This window comes from Gobius niger (genome assembly GCF_951799975.1).
Source record: "Gobius niger genome assembly, chromosome: 14".
Lineage (NCBI taxonomy): Eukaryota > Metazoa > Chordata > Actinopteri > Gobiiformes > Gobiidae > Gobius > Gobius niger.
The window spans coordinates 26,082,916-26,105,748 of NC_136865.1; the positions used below are offsets into that span (position 1 = coordinate 26,082,916).

At 43.3% G+C, this 22,833-nt stretch overlaps 1 protein-coding gene across 2 annotated transcripts in view; it reads right to left on the reverse strand.

Moving 5' to 3' along the window:
* pvrl2l (PVR cell adhesion molecule related 2 like) overlaps positions 1-22,833 on the reverse strand; it is a 640,829-nt gene that overhangs the window by 357,831 nt on the left and 260,165 nt on the right. The gene's annotated exons all lie outside the window — the stretch shown is intronic.

Consider the following 22,833-nt stretch of genomic DNA (forward strand, 5'->3'; position numbering starts at 1 on the left):
GTACATTTCCTTCTGCCATCTTTCCTTAAATAAATAAATATTTGCTTTATCTCATTTTTAACCTTTTGCCACCCGCTTTAACCAACCGTATTTTCTCCAGTGCTGTTTTACCCAAATCTAAAAGCTTCGTTGCTGAAACTCACAGCCTGTACATGCACTTCCAATGACATCACACATAGTTCCGGCAGCCATTTTGAATACCATAAGTAGCATTATGCAGTACTACAACATGTAACAATATCTACTCAGGATAAAAATGAAAGACAACTGATCACAGTGGCATTTTTATGACGCACATTTATGTGATTTAACCAATGTGGCACTGACGTAGCAGCTCTGTCTGTGGAGCTACAGCAGGATTTACTAAAGTCCTGCTTCACTGAAGACTAAATTAACACATCAAAGAGGAAACAGAAAACCTTTCTCTGTGATTTTTACAGTTTGTCATGTCCACAAAGCCTCAGTCTTAGTCAGTGTTTGAGCTGCTCAAGACGTTAGCATGCTACCGGTTAGCATTGACCGTTTCTGGCTTCAAAACGATAAACACGTGTGGCTCACATCTTTGAACACTGAGGAAAAACTACAGTAACAGCTCAGCTCTGATCTCTGTTAAACGTGCATCTCTGGGGCCTTGTTTTTACTGTTATCTCATTCAGCAATGATTACGACAAATTTACGGACAAATCATCATAAAATAAGCATTGTGCGGGGTGAGTTTTGTCTTTTATACTCTGACATGAAAACTAAGATGTAAAGGGGGAAGCTATCTAAAGATCTCACTTCGACCACTGCGTTAAAACCTGCCATGTCTCGCCTTAAAGGGGGGGTATTGTATGTAATTCCGTCATTAAAAACATGCCTGAAGTGTTGCCTTGGCACATTCACGTATTTTTGAGTAATCTGTAAAAACTCTGTGGCAGCCATTTTAGGGACAGGTTTGCCTGAGTCCTCCTAGGAACGCCCCCACCTCCCGGAGACGCCTCCGAGCTTTCGTCACCAGCCGAGTAACCAACCACTGCTCCTCAGCAGAACCCCCTCCCCACTGATGCCACAGACAGCGTGTGGAGGGGGCGTGTCGGAAAGGGTCAGAGGTTCTTAAAGAGACAGAGGCCTATTTCAAGACATTCGCTACAGCCATTTTGAGAGCAATTTTTTACAAGGCAGTTATTCTAATTTACTGCATTTACAGATCAACAGAAGGTTTGGTCATCATTGTAGTGTGATATAGACTGGTGCTATGTGATTGAAAAAAGCATAATACCCCCTCTTTAAAGCAGACAGTCCCTCCCGAGTCGACTTTTTACATCATAAACCTTTGATTGTGAATTTAACCTATTGAATCTATCTGCTCGCTTCCCGTACAGCTGTCGGAGCCATTTCCATAATATTTCCCTAATGGCAGATGCACAGTTTATTTCTTTAACCCTCGGGCTCTTCCGCGATTTGGATAATTTGACACTTGTGTTTATTTCACTTGTAGCAGAATCCTTCTCCACCTGTAATCGCCTCGCTGACACAATCATATCTCCTTTTGCTTAACGCATTACCAGCTCCAGATTCCCTCCGCCATGCAGTTAAATTGCTCGGAGCGCTCGAGTTTGACCCCGATCGCTCGCCTCCCTCCGTTATTACCTGCCCACCCCTGCGCTACACAATTGCCACCACATTTCTTCTTCTTTTTTGGGGGGATCGCTGTCCCGGCCATACGCGCAAATGTGCAAATCCGATACAGCGGTGGATGAAGGGGAGGGGGGGGGGGGGGGTTGCGCTGAGAGAACGGCCCCGCGCTCGCTGCTCAAACCGGCGACATGAATCAGAGTTAATTGACATTTAGAGGCGTCTGGCATTTGGCTGTTTGCGTGAGGGCGGTCCCATGCAGACTGGGGCGCGGCGGGGGGTGGAGGGGAGGCGCACTAGCATCCCCGGGCCCAACGCGGCGAGCACTGGAGCGCACACTGAGAGGCTTTCCGTCGGCAGGTCAGGGAGCCGTGGATGTGAGCTTTTATTAAATGATCGCCGGCAGCTGCAGCGCGACGGAAAATGGCTCAAACATGACGCTAACCACTTTGTTTATTAGCGCTTGGATGCTAGCCGAAGACGTGTCGTTCTGATCAATGCAAACGGAGCTAACTCGGCGAAGTGGGTTCATACGGCGATGCACTCTTGGAAAGCCCCAAGCCCAGAGAAATGAAGCATCAGTCGGTCAGCGTGAGGAAAACGGCATTTATGGTCTATGTTTTTGTTCAATGTAAACCCTCAACTCATCCAAGCACATTTTGTCCAGTTTGTCCTTATCCAAATCAAAAAGCTTCTTGAAAAAGTGTCAAAAATGAGACGATAACGATGATGAAAACGCAACCAAAAAAAACCCCATCAAAAAGCGGCCAAAATGTGATAAAAAAGCGAAGACAAAAAGTGATGGAGAAAGTGGCAAAGATGTAATAGAATCACATAAAAACAGCAACAAAGAGTGACAAAAATGTGATAAAAAGCAACAAAATAAAGACAAAAAAGTGGCAAATATATATAATAAATGCAATTAAAAAAACACAAAAGAGCAACAGAAAAGTGATGGAAAAAGTGGCAAAAATGCGATGGAGACAAAAAGGCAAATAAGCGACAGCAACATTGTGGAGGAAAATATCAATTTATATCAGTTTTGCACATCTTACCTTTCAAATGAGGTGTTACACTGACCTATGGCTCTCCAGTAGAGAAACATTTAGATTTGGGTAAGGCCGAGCTGGAGAGGGCTAGGGCGCCAACCAGAGAGAATTCACAGTAACAGATATAGAGGAGGAAGAGTCGTACAAACAGATGAATTTGCAGAAACCAGTGAAGTCCCAAACTCGGTTAAATCGTTTGCACAAGAGACGCTAAAGGTCACCACAATATGAACCATGACTTCATACTGTAAATGCAGAAATATTTGAAGTAGTTTCAGCAGAAATGAACCACTACGATGTTGAAGCTCGAGCATAAGCCCATATCTCGTTCACTAAAGAGATCCACCATGATTTGTTTGAATGATTTATATCCAAAGTGGATGCTGTTCACATTATTATTCTGCTCTAATGACGCAGTCTGTATTTATATTAACTTCTCAACCCTCGCCTTAACCGAGCACATTTTCTCCAGCTCAGCTTCATGTTAATCTAAAAGCTCCTTAGGCTATAGGTCAATGCCTCATTTGAAAGCCAAGACCGTTCTTTTTCCTCATGTTGTTGCCCTGTTGCTTTGTTGCTTTTTCATTCTCATTTTTGTCGCTGTTTTGACGCCTTTTTCAAGTTTTTTATTTGGAGAATGCCAAACTGGAGAAAAAACTGGCCTCAAAACTATTCAGCCATAATTGAGATCAACTCTTTTGCCCCGTGACGAAAAGGAAGCGTTGCAAGTGGGTTGTGTGTGAAGAATAACAGAAAGTGAGTCTTGCTTGTACAAAGTCTCAATTCATGCATGAAGAGTTAACTTCCAGTGCTCCAGCCATTCCCACTGTCGCTTCTAAACGCTCTTAACACACTCGTTCACTCAGACAGAACAAGGGTCTGAGGAAGCTTTACTCTCTGCTCATCCATGAATGAAACTACATCTGTCTGATCTTAACCAGGTTAACTGTTTCTTTGTACCAGGTGAAAAGAGCCAAGTGTTTCAGTGGAGAGACAGCTGTCGCCGATGAGCATCCGAGCATGAATCTGGCAGAGGGCGCTGATATAATAACGCGTCTGTTAACAGGGCAAAGGAAAAAGAAAAGAGGGATTCTGACAGGGGATGTTTTGATCACGGACTGTGGCTGCAGCTTGTGGCATTTGCTGAGATTTGGACATGAAGGGGAAAGCATTAGAGGCGGGAGGATGCAGAGGTAAAGGTTACAGGGTGGTCCGGCGGAGAGAGGAAATGAATTAGTAATGATTCTGCAGTGATTATGGAGATGAGTGGTCCAGGATGGCAAACGCGACGCTCTGACAGGGAATAATGCAATCTGTGCAAAAGCTTTAGATGGTGGGAAGGAAACCAATTGGTATGAACCTGCTCTAGGTTTGAAAAGCTTGATTTGCGATGGAAAAAGTGCCAAGAATGTGAAGAAAAAAGGCAAAAAAGCAACTACAACATGGCAACATGGGGGAAAAAGATCAGTTTATATCAGTTTTGAACGTCTTAGCTTTCAAATGAGGGGTTATACTGCTGGCCTATGGCTCTCCAGTGGAGAAACCTTTAGATTTGGGTAAGGCCGAACTGGAGAGGGCTAGGGCATCAACCAGAGGGAATTCACAGTAACAGATATAGAGGACGAAGAGTCCTACAAACAGATGAATTTGCAGAAACCAGTGAAGCTCTGACAGGGAATTATGCAATCAATGCAAATGCTTTAGATGGTGGGAGGAAACCAATTGGAATGAACCTGCTTTAGGTTTGAAAAGCTTGATTTTGTTGATTTTCAGATTTTGGGCCAAAAATTGACAGGTGAAACTCGGAAAATTAGAATATCGTTAAAAAGTGCATTCAATTCTGTTATTCAACTTAAACTGTGAAACTAATATATGATAGACTGTTCATATGCAAAGTGACATATGTGCCCAGTGGTGGAATCCAGGGTCACAACTCGTTTTGGGGCATTTTTAGTTCCAAGCTTTACAATGGCGTGTAACACTTGGAAATCTGATCATATTTGGAGAATTTATGTTAATTTGAAGTTAAGGACCCAGAATTTCTAAGCAGAGAAATCGGCTTCTAAAGTTTGGCAGTTCTCACCTCTCTACTGCTGCGTGACAATAGTGCTCATTTACATCTCATTTAGAAAAGCCATATCCCATAAAGCTGTAAAGCACAGAGGGGAAAAAAGGCAAAAAGCAAGAGAAAATGTGCTATCAAAGAAAAAAAAAAGGTTTGCAAACAGGTATAAATAAATATCTCTTGCATGAATCCACTTCCCATAGAGCCTATACCTCTACAGTAACTAGCAACACAATGACAACTGGCAACATTATCCCAACACACACACATTTGACCAGAGGGAAAGAAGAACACACACATGGTCATAGTGCCATGGACAATGACTACGTATAGCCTTTATTTGTTATCATTTGGATTATTATGGCACAGCTTGTAAAAACCACAAACTAAAAATGAAATTGTTTTGAAAATGGACTGTGAGCCAAAATCATCTGAACTATAACAAATAAAGGCTTGAGATATGTCACTTTGCATGTAATGAGTCTATATAATGTATTAGTTTCACATTAGAAAGTTACACCTGCATAGACTTTCACCTGGGAGGAAAAAAAAAAGTCAATTTCAAAAAAGCTGTTTCTCCGCAGATTTAGATATGGGATTGAAACCTCAAAAGCCTTTTTCACAAAATGCATTTTTCTCACACTGAAGCGACATGTACTTCGTATTTTGAACGCAAAGAGATTTGTGAATATCTCATTCACAGCCCGTCCAAAATGGGAATTTTCAGTTTTCAGTAGAAACTAGTTTTTCTCCAAGACTAAATAACACATCCAAGAGCAGACTGTTGTTGCGGAAAAGCTAAAGACTTCTCTTTCTCTGCGGCCCGAGCAGAACGAGCAGTGCAATAATGCCTAATGATCAAATCAATGATGCTTTCTCTCCTCCCCAAATCCCAAATAATCTTTAATGGTTCATGCATGTGTTGCCAAAGCATCGCTCGGCCTGTTTGGCACTAGATTACATAATAGGAGCCAATGTGAAAGTATTCGCAGTGCTAGAATATGTAAGGCCAGTATTCGGTAAATGTTTCCCCCCGACTCTGCCCCGATAACAGAAGTTTCACTCATAAACCGACGAATTAATGATGTTCTTTGGTTTTCTTTGTTGCGCTGTACTTTGAATAATTGCTATGACTTCTATTAATTAAAATGGATCTGTTTATTCCACTGTATGTTTTGACCTAAACCATCGAGATAAATTATGCATCCGTGCGAATTACCATAATCAGTCATTCCTTCGCCGCGCTCGCTCGTTCATTAGGGGCTGATTGCGCACAGTCGGAGCGCGTGATAAATGTTTATGGCAGGCGTGATCCGTCCCATAGGTTTCATACATGTCACACTCATCACAGCCGTTTAGCGGGTCAACGGGCATCCAGCGTGGAGGGGCCACACTATAACACTTGAAACAGGGAGCATCCATCAGGCTAACGGGCTTCAAAAAAAAAAAAGAAAAAAGAAAGCGGTCTAACACTCTTCATTTGTATCATGGTCAGCAGACGGGGAGCTGCGATACCAGTAATTGGCATTTGACAGCTCATAATGATGGCATTTCGCGCTGGCTTTTCATTAAGCGGGCCTCCATAAACAATGCGGCGCGCTGAGGCAGAGGAAGGATATCCAGGCAGGCGGCGTCGGCAACCACAGCATCTGGGCGCTTTTAGCACAAAGACACCATTACAGCTCAAATTAATTCCAAATTGAAACCCCCCCCCCCAAATCAAAAGAGCGGGATGAAGGGCGCTAAATGGCAGATTCATACAGAGAAATTTGAAACCATGAGGATTCGGTTCAAAAAAACTGTTCAATTATCCAAAAGCTTTAATATTCAAATTCAATCCGTGTTCATGGCCCTTTGTCTTTCTGACACAGAATTGGAAAAAAAAAAAAAGGGAGCAGTGAAAAGGGAGCCACACATGTTCAGAAAGGCCCACTTTCAAACAAATGTCTCGAAATTAAGCTCATGTTTGAACAGCGTATCACGGTTGGCAGAAAACTAGAAGCTTAAAGACATATATTACATACACCAGGGTGACTCGATCTGACAGCCAAGAGAAGTGAACTGCCAAATCCGGGACTAAATGGACCCTTACTATAGACTATGAAAGATTGAAGGAAACATTGATATCCAAAGCCTTAAGAAACCTCATGTGGGTGGTTGGAGAGGAAACAATAAATATGGACCTCGGGGAGACTCTTGACAGAGGCCGAGAAACATACCGACAATACACTTACACCAACACTTATTCAACAAATGGACATTTCAGGTCCGGAAGCTCACCGAACCCACACAACAGAGTCAAAGAAATCTCACACCAACAATCAAGAAGATTCAACTCATTTAAATTGTTTCCATGGTTGAGCATGAACAAGCGGCCTTTGCCATTTCCGCATTGTTTTAGAAGATGCTTTTGTACATCTTTGCCGTGTTTCTGTGAGGTTCAAAGGCTGTTTTACTGTAGAGAATACTGGATGGCTACTGGCCCTGAAGGAAACAGCTTTTTAAAAAGTAAACAAACAGCTAGAGGACGATCTAAAGGTCTTTGAGTGATATAACAAGAAACCAAGGTACTCCTCCACATTATAATTCTCTATTTACATCGAAAAGCCTTTATTTTGCTGGGCTAATGAGTGTTAAAATCTTTAAAACATAATGCGGGTATCGTCCACGCGTATCGGCTCCAAACAAGCCTTTGTCAAGAAGTGAGGACCAGCGAGTGGGAACTCCGAACATCTGGTGACCCGAGGCCGTGGCCGCACAATTATCTGAAGATGCTCCCTCCTAATTGGACGACATCACTCAAGAAAGAGAAACAAACAAAACAGATTAATAATATTAATAAATGCTGATAATGAATGATAAATACTGCTCCCGTTGAAGTGACAGTTTCCGTCGGTCTCCTCCTTTGCTGGGTTTCTGTATTTGCTCCACCTTGAGATCTTTTGGGTTTCTGTCGTGATTTTGGGCAGAATGTCTGGCCATGGGATAGTCAAAGTTCTTTTTCACTATTGCTTGTTTGTGTTCCGACACCCTGTCCTTTAGTCGCCGCTTTGTGCGCCCGACATGGAAGCAGCCGCACGGGCAAGACAGCCTGGCACCAATAGACCCCCGCGCCTGCAGCACAGTGGCACAATAAGCGCTAGAGGAAGCAAAAAAGGGGGGGTGAGGAGGTATCCGGGCAAGACTTACTGTTAAGCGACATAAACGTGGTGGTGGAGGTAGGGACCCCAGTCTTATAAGCTGTAGCTTCATCGGGAGTAAATTCTTTTCACCCTGTAACATCCTGAAGGGTGTCAAACTGTGAGACCTGATTGTCTGGAACTTGGAGTCTAAGTGTTTTCTCCGTGTGTACGTAGGTTTCCTCCAGGTCTACGGTTTCCCCTACCTCCAAATGCTGGTCAGGTTGGCCCGTGTGGCGACGTGCAGAGCTGCAGCGGCTCAGGACTAACCCAACATCTGATCTACACAATTCTGTTACAACTAGCTGAGACCCGGCCTTTGGCCGGGCCTCGCTAGGCTCCACATTTGATATTCTGAGATTATGAGTGATTACAAAGAAATGTCCAACCCGTCACACAGTTCAGCTGTAGAGCAGTGTTTCCCAACCCATTCCAAAAACTATGGCCACTAAATGTGTAAAATAATGAATGCTAAAAATAATTTCAAACAAACAGCAATTGGAGTGTTTGATGCACCCGTACTCCTTTCTTATTAACTACAACGACAATATGTTTGCTAAACTCAGGGAATAGAATTCAAGAGAGAGTGGGATAATTATGGATAAACATTAGGGGTTCAGCTCTAACGGTTTGGTTCACGGTGCAGGACCCGAGGTTTGGTGCATCACGGTAGTGTACAATCAAAGAAGTAATAAGTTGGTTTTGAAATGAAATAGCCTAATTATCGTTGTTAGACAGTATTTATAACCTTACAATAAAATTGGCAATGCTTTCAAAGCTGCTTTAGAATAAAATGTACCTCTGGGCTCACAATACGTGAAAGCAAAATAGAAAACAAATGGTCCAGCAGCAAAGTAAAAAAAAAGAAAAAAAACTACAGTGCAGGCCATGCGCTCGTTAAGTGGTAGTTTCATTTTCGCTTTTACTCACACGGAGGAGAAAACAGTCGGAGCAGCGCGTTTGATTAGAGGCTCGTGTTTTGGGCAAAGTTTTGCGTGTTCTTTTTTTCGGAGACAAAACTTTGGAGACGGAATATGGCCAGGATTGGATCTTACGCATGTCTCTGCGCCTCTGATATGACGCAGCACTGGATCTATAATGAACCAGCCTCGGTCACTGCAGGAGAGACTTAAACAAAGACACGCAGATGTGTTTTGGAGGATGTAACTGTACCTGTGCGGAGCGTCTACAGCTGCAGTTTAGGGTGAGTGACGATGACACACATCGCCCTGTTTGGATGCGCGCGCGCACACATACGCGTGCACACACACACACGCACGCACGCACGCACGCACACACCGCCCTGTTTTGATGCACGCGCGCACACAGACACGCGCGCACACACGCGCGCACACATACACGCGCGCACACACGCACGCGCGCACGCACGCGCACACACCGCCCTGTTTGGAGGCACGCGCGCACACATACACGCACGGACGCACACACACACCCAAACGCACGCGCACACACACACACACATCGCCCGGTTAGGATGCGGGCACACGCACGGCAGTCAGATCTCGTGCACTCGCGTTTTTGTGACAGCGGGTTGTCCTCGGACAGCAGCACCACCAACCACGCACTCAGTACTGTCGCCAGGCGTCCTGGTGTTCCCAAACGGTCTCCCATCCCAGTTCTAACCAGGCACTTCCCTGCTTAGCTTCAAAGCCGGTATGGGAAATAAACATGGCGGCGCCCAGGCGGCGGCCATTGAGATAGCGTTTTCTATAATAGATTCTTCGTTCATTCATGAATACAACAAAGGCACAAAAATGCTATCTACTTATCAAATGTAATCAAACTTTTTCAGGCAAAACAATCCCAGGGCTTTCCAGAAATGTAAACCTGGTTAAGATATAAATACAAAAAGAGTTAGTTAAAGGGGCTGGATGCAAGTTGGCCATTTTATACTCACTACTGCCACCTCAGGTCATACGTGTAACTGCACCTTCTATATTAAACTCGTGCATGGCGGCAATTCGGACCCGAAGTGACACCTTTTTGAGTGACAGTGCAGGATTTTAGAGGCAGTTGTGGTGAACAGGTCTGAGCTCATTCTACACATTAGGACATGGCTGGAACATGTAGGGGGAGGAAAATACATAATTTTAACATTTTTAAACTCCCTATAGTCCCTTTAATGCTATTAATCTGAAGACTTTTAACCAGTCTAGTTCCATTTTAACAACCAATACGTTGTAAACTGCGGAATCCAAATGCATTAGTCACACTCAAACTCTGACTATTAGCTCAGGAGCTTTATTCACAAACTTTAAAGTGTGTCTCTTATGAAGCGGGGGATTGACTTAATTCTTTGTATTTAGCGGAGAAAGGGGCACATCAGTGGAATGACTGCTCCCGTGAGCCGCCTGCCTCTTCCCGATTAGCCACAGCTCTTAAAGCATGTGATAGCAGCGCGCCGTGTCATCCAAAGTCATTAAAATGGAGGGATGCTAAGGAAACACTCTTAGCATTCAGCGCAGTTAGCGAGCAGAGTTTGCAGATAAACGATCCGTGTGATTGGATACATGATTCCAGCCGCATATTCAAATCAGCGGCTCGAGCAACACTGCACAGGTCTGATGGAGGTGAAATTATACGGGGATATGCAAAACGTTTTTACGGGAAAGGTGGCGTTTCATTGCTAAAATGTGTCTTTTTTGTTTATGACGTGAACTCCCAGCAGGGATTTTGAACAGTGTAACGACTTTTTGGTTGATTATGTGTGTGTTCTTTGTCCTCAAGCCCACGCACTTCCAGTTTTTCAATCAGCAAGAGCCATTGCCTGACCCTATGGCTTAAACTAGTGGGCAGTTAATCAAAAATACACGCCATTTCGCGAACCGTACAGCAGGGGCAAGTTCGCTTCGTGGAGGGACCATTTTCATCATTGCCACAACACCAAGGGCCGAACCTCATCATTGTAGCCCAAAGTCTAAACCATTTTCTGCAAAACGTCAATGTTTTACATTAAATATGACCTAGTGGGATGTTCTGCCAAGAAATTAAAATAACACACAAACAGGTATTTGAGCTCTTATTTCTCAAAATCATCTGGGGGGCCAAAAGTATTGAGCTCGAGGTCCGATTTGGCTCCCGGGCCTAATGTTGCCTACCCCTGCCCTGGAGCGTGCCTTTATTTTGGGAGAGTTATTATTGAACATTTGTGGATGCTGCACTTTTACTCCCTCACCGTATAATAGTGCAGTATGTGAGTGACGTCACTGCTGATAACACACCCCTTGAGCACAAACAGGAAACTAGACACAACCCTATTATTCATACTCTACTAGTTTTAATCTTATTGTAATCAAGCCATTGTTTTGTTTTATTCATTTTCATTCAGTTTTATATTTTAACTCTCTTTTCCCAGTGTTTCCTCTGAAAAAGCCCACTGCTTCGGGAGTAGAGATTGGCTGTGGCTGCCAGGGTGCTGTCCAATGGTGCTTGGATGGAGGCTGGTTGTCTAGCACCTTCTGTGCCCTGTGACGGTGCCCTGTGACGGTGCCCTGGTGCCTGTGGCCAACATACTGCTCCCAGTACAGATGGTGAGTGCTGGTGAGTATGGGGGTGATCGTGTTAGTATATATTTGGGAAGGGGAGGTGGGGGAGTTTGTGGGTGGGTATGAGGGAATTATTAAAGCACTGTGTATCACAACTTTATGTATGAAAAGCACTTCGTAAATAAAGTTTGATTGAGTGAATGAGTGATTGAAAAGACCTACTGACCAACTGGTATGAAGTCACAAGGTAAACCATAAGCACTAGACCAGGGGTGTCCAACCTTTTTCACCTGGCGAGCCTCTTTTACACAACCAGAACGTCGGTGAGCTCCTTGTGCTTCAAAAACACACTGGAGAATTAGTTGCCAAGATAGAATTTCAAAGAAAAATACTTTAGTTTAGTGCTCTTACTTTACAATATTGACCCAACTGTTCACAGATTGTCTTCAGAATGTTCAGAACAAACAGAATATGCATCTAAAAGTTCAGTTAACATGCGTATAGAGATGTAGAAAGCCCTGGCGGAGCTACTGGTTGGAGATCCCTGCACTAGACAGTGAAGGAAGACATTATCCCTTCATCTCCGCATGTTTACCTGTGAAACATTTCAGAGGGACAGAGAAATAATGCTGAAACACTTAAGGCATGTTGAGGCTACTTGAGGTTATTTCATAAAGTGACAAAACGGACAGAGTTTGACAATAGCCAAACTGTGATCCCTTAACAACAGAGCAGAGTGTCCGCGGTGGTCCATATTTCTGCAAGGAAGGGACGATGTTTATGTGGATTAATCCAGCGGATGAAGCCGCTCAATCTATCACAGAAATCCAAACTTGTTTTAAAAAAGGAGCGCTCAATGTTGCTCATGTGGATTTATATCAGCAAAGTGGCAATTAAATGACACCATCAGTGGTGTTATTCTTGACTGTTGCTCTTTGAAGATGGAGCAGTCATGAGGCCATTGCCGTCTTTATGGCTGAAATAATTGCCGTTGCTTTTACATTGCTGGATATAAGTGGACATACATTTAATGGACGTCAGAATAGTAGCCTTAAAAGCCACGTAAAGAATCTTTGTTTCTTATGACAGAAATAGTCTTGACATTTTCTCAGTATCTTTCCACAGCCACCTGTATTTTTCTGAGTAATGATATCTTAATTCTCCCTGCCAGAGCCTTGGGAGATAAGTGTGATGCTCGGTGGCACAAAGGCAGGTGTGTGTTTTAATCTCTGCCTTTCTGTGACAGGGCTGATAATTGGCATGTTTGCGCAGTTGGTGGGTATAGTCGTATAGATGCGCCTTTACCTCCCCACACTTTTACAGCGACTAAAAGCCAAAGCTAATCCGCGGAGGGCTATAGAACGCGGTGCGGCCGCGGGCTTAAAGAAATGCTTTTAAATCAAGGCGTTTACCCCCCCCACCCCCCACTCGATGCACCGTGGACGATCGCTTGAGAAGAAGAGGCTGGCTGTCATTCGCTGCTTGAAGACGTGGAGGTATTAGAATGAGGCATTAAGGGAGCTTTGTGCCGAGATACAGTGTGTGTGGCTTAGCTCAAGAGTGGCAGCTATCGAACTTCACACCCATCAGCAAACCACCTACAGAATGACTACACTCCAATATACCAGGAGTTCTGTGGGCTATTTTTGGCCCCACGACATTCATCCTCAGCCCCCTCCGATATTTTGAGAAATATTCTACTATCTTGTTAAATAGCTAAAATTGCAGAATTACACTAAATCCATTGGTCTACATGTTGAACAGTACTACCCTAGTAATTGCTAATATGCTTAAGTTTTGGGCGACCACGGACAGACTAACCTTTCCACTGCTCAACTTTGGCTACCAGCGTTACACATTTTGACTCTTCGTTAGTAGCTTGAATTTTGAGCAATAACCAACTCGTCACGCTGAGTATTCTCGCAAAATTTAGACTCAAAGATGCAGCACTGCTCCTGACAGCTGCCACCCTACAGTGACATCAAATCATCAAATGCAGAAAGCCAATAATCCACTTGGGAAAAACAGGTATGCCATAATTAATCAAATTTGGTCAAAATAACAAAGATCAGAAAAATACTAGAGCTTACCATCACCAACAAGGTGCAAAGCATGTAATATACACTGAAAATGTTATTCTCAGTGTGTGAAAGGGCACACTGCACATAGTTTAGTGTGTTAAAGGAACAGGCCACCATTTTTCCATACTGAGATGTGTTCTTGCCTGAGCTTAGACGAGTTGATGCGTACCTGTCTGGTCTTCGTGCGTGCACTCAGTCACGCACAACGACCAAAGATGTTGTTAGCATTTGGCCTCTCCCAATGTATTCCTATGGCTCCAAACGGGGATGAAGTTGGAAGCGATCACGCTCTTCCACGGGCACACACAAAGACCAGACAGGTACGTGTCAACTCGTCTAAGCTCATGAAAGAACATATCACAGTATGGAAGGAGTGTGCGCCCTCAGTCACTCAAAAAGACCAAAGATATTGTTAGCATTTGGCCTCTCTCAGTATATTCCCATAGCTCCAAACGGGGTGAAGCTAGAAGTGATCAAACTCTTCCACGGGCACACACAAAGACCAGACAGTAATGCATCAACTCGTCTAAGCTCAGGCAAGAACATATCTCAGTATGGAAAAACGGTGGCCTGTTCCTTCAAAGGGCCTATCTCACCGGAGGAGAGTTGTGGAGATGTTGCGGAGATTACCGCGACTGGCAGTCTCCATAACATCTCCGCAACTCAGATTGATTGCACACACACGAAGGGCCTATCTCACCATGTCTCCGATACGTCCCCAGGAGATAAAGCGAGCGTCCAGGTAGTCTAGGTTGAAGACGACAGGTTTGATTTCAGCGGAGTCTCAAGCAGTTGTGGTAATGTTGCAAACACTATTTGTTGTCCTCAGACGTTTTTGTGACCCTGAAATGTCTCCAAGACCTTGTCAGAGACTTGGAAAAAATCTCAGCTGAAATCAAGCCTGGAGACTCGCCTTGTTTCGAGGGGACGTCTGAGAGACTTCTCCGTGACCAGCTGAAACTTGGCTGGTGAGATAGGCTCTCATGAAAAGAAAATCATTCACACGTATGAACTGTTTCCTTTGTCCAATCTGGCCTCACCTTTAGCGGCAAATTGAAATTAGGACTCCATGTAACGTTTCAAAAAAAGTAAAGCATGTGAACTCCAACTCTGACATGTTTCATACAATTAGAAAAGCTACCGCCATGCTACGCCTGGACCACAGTTTGAGAAGCTGTCCTCAATCTGCAGCCAAGTCTAATTGCCCATAACCATAGCTTCTGACTTCTATACTGCGTGGGCATTTTAATCAAGTTTCCTTTGTGAGTCGGCGAATTGCCTGTTCGCGATAAGCCTACACACGGGCTGAGGTCAGAGCACTCCACACGAAAGCCTTTGTTCGCCTAATGAATACATGTCAGGTGGACACTTGTGCTGCACGTATGAAAAAAAAGACGTCTTACAGTACAATTATGGCCCGTGGCTGTAAAATTAAGCCACACGTCAGCCAGAAGGGAGAAATCAGAGGAAAAACCATTTGAAACAGAAATACTAATATGTTTAGTTCTACGCGGATGTGGAGTTTGTACTTCTTTTCACATAAAGCAGACTATGTTATACAACTGGCCACTCTTTTACTCCCCTGTTGAGTGGAGAGTTGACAGCAAACAGCAAAACACAACACTGGATCAATGCGGTGAAAGAGATGTGCAATGTGAAAGCGGCGTGTTCTTCCTCTGATTCCACCTCAATCATTATTTGGTACACACAAAAACGTTTATGTGACTTCATTCATGATGTCTCTACAATTATAAACGGGAAACGGGTTGAAGGTTATGTCCCAGGTCTCTTCATTAACCAAAAAGCAAATGGTCAGTATCCTCAGTTACTTGGGGCCTCTCAAAGGTTGATTTCAGTCTTACCTTTAATTTAGTCATAGTCATATCTGTACAATGATTTTAGATTTAATGTCAGTTTGAATCCAATTAAAGCTTTTTAATGATGTTTAAAGCAGTACTAAGTAACTTGTTTACCTTAATAAATCCTTTTCTTAGTCCCTCCGGGGTTAATACAGGCGTTAATAGGGGGTCTTTCATCTCCCCCTGGTGTCTCTGGCCAGAAAACCACACTTGCAGCTTTGCCTGCACCGGATCAGAGGCCCCAATACACACTAATGGTATTACGAGGAAGAAGCTAACAGGCTAATGGGCTAAGCTAAGTGTGGGCTAGGACCACTTAAACAGTATTTACATGACAAAATCGAGATGAACGTGAGGATGAAAATGCAACAAAAGCGAGGTCAAAAAGCGGTTAAAAAGTGCCAAAAAACGTGTGACTAAAATGCAACATAAAAGCCACAAAAATGTGACAAATGTGACAACAGGATGAGTTTTGTGGCTCTGGCCTATGTAACTTTCAGATTTGGGTAAAGCTGAACAGTATCAAAGGGGAGCGTTAAAGGGACTGGATGCAAGTTGGCCATTTTATACTCACTACTGCCACTTCAGGCCATATGTGTAACTGCAGCTTCTATATTAAGCTTGTGCGATGACAGCAATTCGGACCCGAAGTGACACCTTTTTGAATGACGGTGCAGGATTTTAGACACAGTTGTGGTGAACAGGTCTGGGCTCATTTTGCACATTAGGACATGGCTAGAACATGAAGGGGGAGGAAAATACATTATTTTAACATTTTAAAACTCCTAACACTATAGTCCCTTCAAGAGTTTAAGGCATCCTTGTGAATACATCAAACGCCAGTCGTCCAACACGACTATTAAAAACAAATGACTCTGACACCAGGTTAGATGCTTTAGAGCAGGGGCCTCCAACCTTTTCTACCCAGCTACCAGCTTTTACACAATATGAACATCAGAGAGCTACTTATGTTCAAAAACACTTGTGAAAAATGCATCTTAGGTGGAGTTCACCCAGAAGAATGACTTGCCAAGATGGTATTTCAAAGAAAGTGACTTGAGTTTAGTCCTTATACTTCACTATATTGAACCAACTGTTGTTGGACGGGGGGAAGAGGCACAGGGAGAGCGGTAACTCTTCTCAGCGAAAGGCCCCAACATGATCTCGATTCAAACCTGGGATTGTGTTTCGTTTGAGGCGACAATTTCAGCCACTCTGCCATCGTGCCGGTGGAGAAAGAAGAAAGACTCGCACTGTATAGCCCCTTTGCCTTTTGAGAGCGCTCTCGCCGACTGAAATGGTTCTCCGTCCCCCGGTATGATGAAGCCACATGCAAGAACCCGACAAGTGCCCCCTTTGTGCCTTACATTGTGCAAAATCTGAAGAGAGAGTGACCGAAAACCACTCTTCCCTCTCCTTCAAGTTCCTTTCGCCGCCCTAAAGTCAGGAGCTGCACATACAGAGCTCTGGACTGGACTGAGCCTTGATTCAATGCACCGAGCTGAACAAATATCAAAGGCGAGGCGGCACAGAAATACATCTGCGGGCTTTGTGGACTTTCTCTCAATGCTGGACAGGGGTTCATTTTGAATATTTTCCACAACTCGTCTCAGCGTTCCCCCCCTCCGCACAAAGCAGGTGTAATCTAGTTGAAAGCGGTCCCTAGTGCGGTCGATGTTTACAGATAAAATAACAAGGGCCACGGCGAGGGCAGAGACAGGGGCGAGAGATCAGCAGGTTCTGTTTTCAAAAAGCATCTCTGAAGAGCTCATCTCAAATACAAACACGGGCCGAGCGCTGAGAGGCACGCAGCGATCCGACTACAGCCGGCACAGGTGGAGATTTACAACCCGCTGTCGACAATGCGGAGATGAAAGCACGTTCACAGCATCGGGAGCCTTAAACCTATCATCACTAATGCACGTTTTCACACAGTTTATGGTCCGTTCGGCTTGTGCTTTGTCACAATGTTCAAATGTTTTCAAGAGATGGTCCGGACTCTTACAAACCCCTGAAACTGGCCTTTGTCATGAAGCAAAACCTCGTCATCTGGATAATGGACTATAAAGCTTTTGAGTTGTTCCCTGAAAAGATCCAAACTCATTCCTAACTTTCCTAACACCTTTGTAACATCACAATGATGTTACTCCAATGGCCTCCTCTCAGACGACCGATGAAAAGGCTTTCATTAGATCCACATTGCACAAAGGTCCTTCTTCACAAATGTCAACTTTTGAGATAAGATGATCTTATTGATCTCACAATTACATAGTGAATAGAGGCGTCTTATGTACAATAATAAAAAAGCTTTAGGGGCAAAAAATAAAACAATAAAATTAGAACATATAAAATGTAGAATATCAAAATGTCAGTGTTTCATACTGGATAATACATTGGGCAACAGTGGCTCAGATGGAAGAGCCGCTTGTCTGATGATCAGATCACACATTGATGTCATGTTTCAACAGTAGAAAGGGAATGTATTCAGAATACTCTTTTATTCATAACATTAATAACAAAGAAATATTAAAACAGCCGGGGAAAAGTTTAGTTCTATGCAGTGCTTGATTTGATCCCCCATTTGATGGATCACTTTCCCCCACCTTTCAGTTTGTCAGGGAAAAGGATCTATGTGACGTACGGCATATATGTGATCTGTGATCTGATGTAATGTTGTTTAATGAGAGTGTGTTCCCCGAATCCATCACATCAGACCAAAAGTGTTCCTGAAAATACTCATTTACAAATTAAGCACTGGATCTTTGTCATTCTGGGCTGTGGACATTGTGCTTTGTTGCATTCCTAATAAAGGGTAAATGCGTTTTAACAGGAGGTGTAAGAAGTGTAACCCAATCAATCAATGGTTTTGTAAAGCCCAATATCGCAACAGGAGTTTCCTCATGGGGCTGCACCGAACATTTAGGCAATAAAACTGAGCAGTAAATAAGACAATGTAAAGTTCAGGCAAATTAAGTATCCAGACAAACATAATGTCCAAATAAGCGTCGGCAGCAGGTGGTGCCGCCTGTCCTTAGACTCTTCAGCACGGCGAGGAAAAACTCAAAGACCTCAGGGATCTGATGATCCGATACATATCACGACACTCCGGGGCTGAGCCGATACCGTATACGTAATTATGATAAGTGATGTGTTTACCTTAAAATGTGTAAAAAGTCATGTGTCCAAAGTTCATAAACCAAATGATATTTTTATTATTTATTGATATTTTTTCAAGTGTTAAGAATGAAAAGTGCATTAAAGCAGTACTAAGTAACTTGTTTACCTTAATAAATCCTTTTCGTAGTCCCTGTGGGGGTAATACAAGTGTTTATGGGATGATTGGAGGGTCTTTCATCTCCCCCTGGTGTCTCTGGCCAGAAAACCATGCTTGCAACTTGACTGCCACCGGACCGGAGCCAACAATTCACACTAATGGAATCACAAAGCAGAAGCTAACATGCGGCATGCAAAGCTAACTGCGGGCTAGCGTCACTTTAAACAGTATTTACAGCCAAGTTTGAGTGAAAAAATTACTTCCATTGTATAATTGGATGTACAATATCCGTCTCTCCCTTCGCCTTTTCTGTCAGTGTAGTATTTACTCTCCAAGACAATCAATAAGTTAAAAAAAATCGCAACCTGCTACGACACCTGCAGTTGCGCTTATGGCCTCTAGGGGCAAGAGTTACTCAGTACTGCTTTAACACAAAATATAAGTGTGTGCTGGTGTAACTGTTACTGGAAAACACGATTGCACAATAAAAATCTCCAAAAACTAAAGTATCGATACTTGGTACTGCAGCAAAATGTATTACTATACGACATTTTGTCCCAACCCTAGTGGCCAACATGTTATTAGTGCTGCTTTTACACATGAATATACAATAAATCAACGTGAAACTATTCTAAGTATTCAGAACACAGTCCAATTGGCCCCAGACGCCCTCCCTGACTCCCACGTATGCGATCCTCAATCTTCTTAATCCACTTCTGTTTACACTTTTAGCACCATGTGAACACGCCCAGAGCATCATCACAACCGGCTCGAGCTGAACAATATTCTGTGGAAACGAGCAGATAAGAGCGCGATAGACGGTGCCGGTTCTGAATAGGCACAAAGCGTTAGCCCCTGGGAAGGAGAAGCGCTAACCTTGCCTGAGCGCTCGCTGTTATAAAAGGCCACATCTTTGTCATCTCGCCGTGAAAACAAAGCCATCGCTCGGGTGTCAAGGCCTTTTGTTCGCTCTGTGTTTTCGTGCACCTCTTTTCACGGCTGTAAAGATCAAGGTAGGCTGACTCTCTCTCCTCCCCGCCCCTGGTCTCTCGATCTGATGTGCCAGCGTACGTTTTTGCATTTCGCCGACACACTTCAAAAAACCGGGAGGAGTTTTTAATCAAAAGGAAATATTCATAAACAGAATTGAGGAGAAGGGCATTGACTTCAAAAGTGGTGAGGTCAGTAGTCGTACAAATTGCGAGTCAAGTGGACAGAAAGACGAGGTACAAAAAAGACATTTTATAGTACAATAATGGCTCTGAACGCTCTGAGATTTCAAACACTTACGCTCAGGAAGCAAATAGTGAGAGAAACTGGAACGTGGAGGTATCGACGAATCACAAATTGGATCTAGAAGTTCTGGTTCAGGCTTTTAGATTTCCATTTTAAGGCAGCCTTGCATGGAGGAAGCAGAGGCGGGTAGTTACATTTACTCACGTACCTGAACCAAGCACATTATCTCCAGTTTGGCTTTACCCAAATCTAAAAGCTTCTTGAACAAAGTGTCAAAAGAGCAATGAAAAACAAGAAGAGCGACGAAAACGTGACAAAACAGTGACAAATGGTAAATGGTCTCAACTTATATAGCGCTTTTCCACCTGCATTAGGCACTCAAAGCACTTTACAGCAAGGATCCACTCACCCATGAATACTCTCATTCATACACCAGCGTACGCAGACACTGGGGGCAATGTGGGTGAAGTGTCTCGCCCAAGGACACGACGACAGTGTGCAGCTTCAGGAGGTGGGATTCGAACCCCCGACCTTCCGATCATGAGACGACCCGCTCTACCGTCTGAGCCACTGTCGCCCCACAATGCACCACAAAAAAGCAAAAAAGAGCAACAGAAAAGTAGCAAAAAAAGTGACAAAAAGAGATGAAAAATGTGGCAAAAATATGATGAAAACCCAACAAAAAAGTGATGGAAAAAAAAGTTTGAAAAAAAGTGACAATGTGAGGGGAAAAAATCCATTTAGCTCAGTTTTGTAGGTCTTAGCTTTCAAATGAGGCGTTACTCTGGCCTATAGGTTATGACCTTATGGATTTGGGTAAAGCTGAACTAGACTACCTGGTAAAGGTGGGGTTAAGAGGTTAAGTAACTTTTCGAAGTAATCATGCAAATAGTTTTTTCATACAGTATCTGTTACTTCTCCTTGACGACGGTGGCGCAGCGGTTAGCCTTTCTGTGTTGGATTTGCATGTTCTCCCTGTGACTGTGTCGGATACTCTGGTTTCCACTGAAAACATGTACAATAGGGAACTCCAGCCAGGTGATACTGACCATAAGCCTGGCTCCACATCTGGAGATGGGACCCCGGGCGCTGCACTGCGGTCGCCCGCTGCTCTTTACGGGTCGCCCCAGCCGTATCAAAGAATGGGACAAATTTCCCTATGGGGGCAATAAAGTACACCTTACCTTACCTTAGTATTAGAAAGAAGTATCAGTACTCTTACTTGAGTAAAAAAAACAATAGTGAGCCCGTGGAAGAGCATGGTCGGTTCTCCCGTTTGAAGCTATAGGAATATATTTGTTCCTCATAATTTATGTCACTACGGAAACATGAATCATACTTTTAACAGTCACTCAATATCACAGTGCTCAAGTAACATTTTTACATCACAACATTTTTTTTCATGTAATATCTTTGTTTAAGGATTAGATCTCTGTCACGTTTCCTCGCGGGGGTCAGCGAAGTAACAAAATGCGAGATAATCTGCAGAAAGACAATCCGCCCATGGCTTTACAATGGGAACATATTCCTCACACTAAACCCATTTCCTATTGTTTGTCAAATTACATATGAATCTAGCTGCAGGATAGCAATATATATGCACAGTATATTAGACAGGATAATGAGCGCGCTGATTAAAAGTGCCTGGTGCCAAAGCAATCTAAGAAGTTTGAGACAACTTCCCGAAAAAAATGAAGAATTCTTGAAAACAGCGAGCAGATTGGAAATCAAAACTGAGACGAGACACACACTTTCTAAAGAATTAATTGCTTTGAGATTGACTTTGATTTCACCTGTTCCCATCAGTTTTATCGGAGTTTGAGATAACCTTGATCTATATATAATCATGAAACGGCTCAAAATAAACTTAGGAAAGGAAAAAGAAGAAAAGGAAAAATAATTCCCCATTGAGGAGCTAAAATGTTCCCCAATCCTACCTCTCTTAGCAAGTTATAACAATGAACTATTTTCACATTATTTACCGGTTACTTCATAAGTCACTGTGTTAGCACAAAATACAGAAGCGAAATACCAGGACATCTTCAAAAACTGTTGCATAGTGTGATCTAGACGAATTAAAAAACAATAATAACACTTTTGAAACCAAGTGTAGTTTGTGAGGATCTGTACTTTACTTGAGTAGTATGTTTGTAGAAAATGTATTACTTTCACTCCACAACATTTGAAAGATACGTAAATATGCAGTAATAGATTCTGCTCCAGTATATAAAAAAAAACCTAAAACTTGGCCCCTAATGGTGAACACACAGAACAGTAGGTGGCGCTGTGCAGATGTACTGTCAATGTCACCGAGTTATGTGCTTCAGTACAGGTGGTTTTGTTTTTTAATAATGACATTTCATGATCTTTTATGCCACAGATGTAATTGGTTAATCGACTTTTTTACTTAATTTTTCTCTTTTATCTAATGTTTGCAAGTTATTAGAAACTGTGTCCAGATTTGTCGTTTTGTGGTGTCGAAAATGTTGTCGTTGAGCATTAGATGTTCTGTACTCTGTAGTTGCAGTGTAGATCGTTTCGCCTCTTCATCCAAAAGACTTCGTCAGCAACACTGAAGTTTAAGCTCAGCCCGCAGACTATATATAGACCACTGGGAGGAGTTTACCTTGGCTAAGTCCCTCCCCTCTGTTAACGGCTACTCACCATCTTTGTAGTCCCAAGTCTTTGTAGTCTTTGTAGCTCTCCAGGCCTGGGGCACAGGGGGCTCCTGTACAGCGGGAACAGGTGAAATCTTAGCCCATTCCTGTTCATGGAGGGATTTTGTTTCTTCACAAAAAAATCTTTTTTTGTGAAGAAACAAAATCTCTGTACAGCAGCCTCCTGCACCCCAGGCCTGGAGGGCTCTGTCATGCTAATGAGGCTGAAACTCGGCCCAGGACAGATCAACAGGCGGGTAATTAGCAGTGGTCAGCTGAGATTAGGGCTGTTCACACTGACTCACGTCAT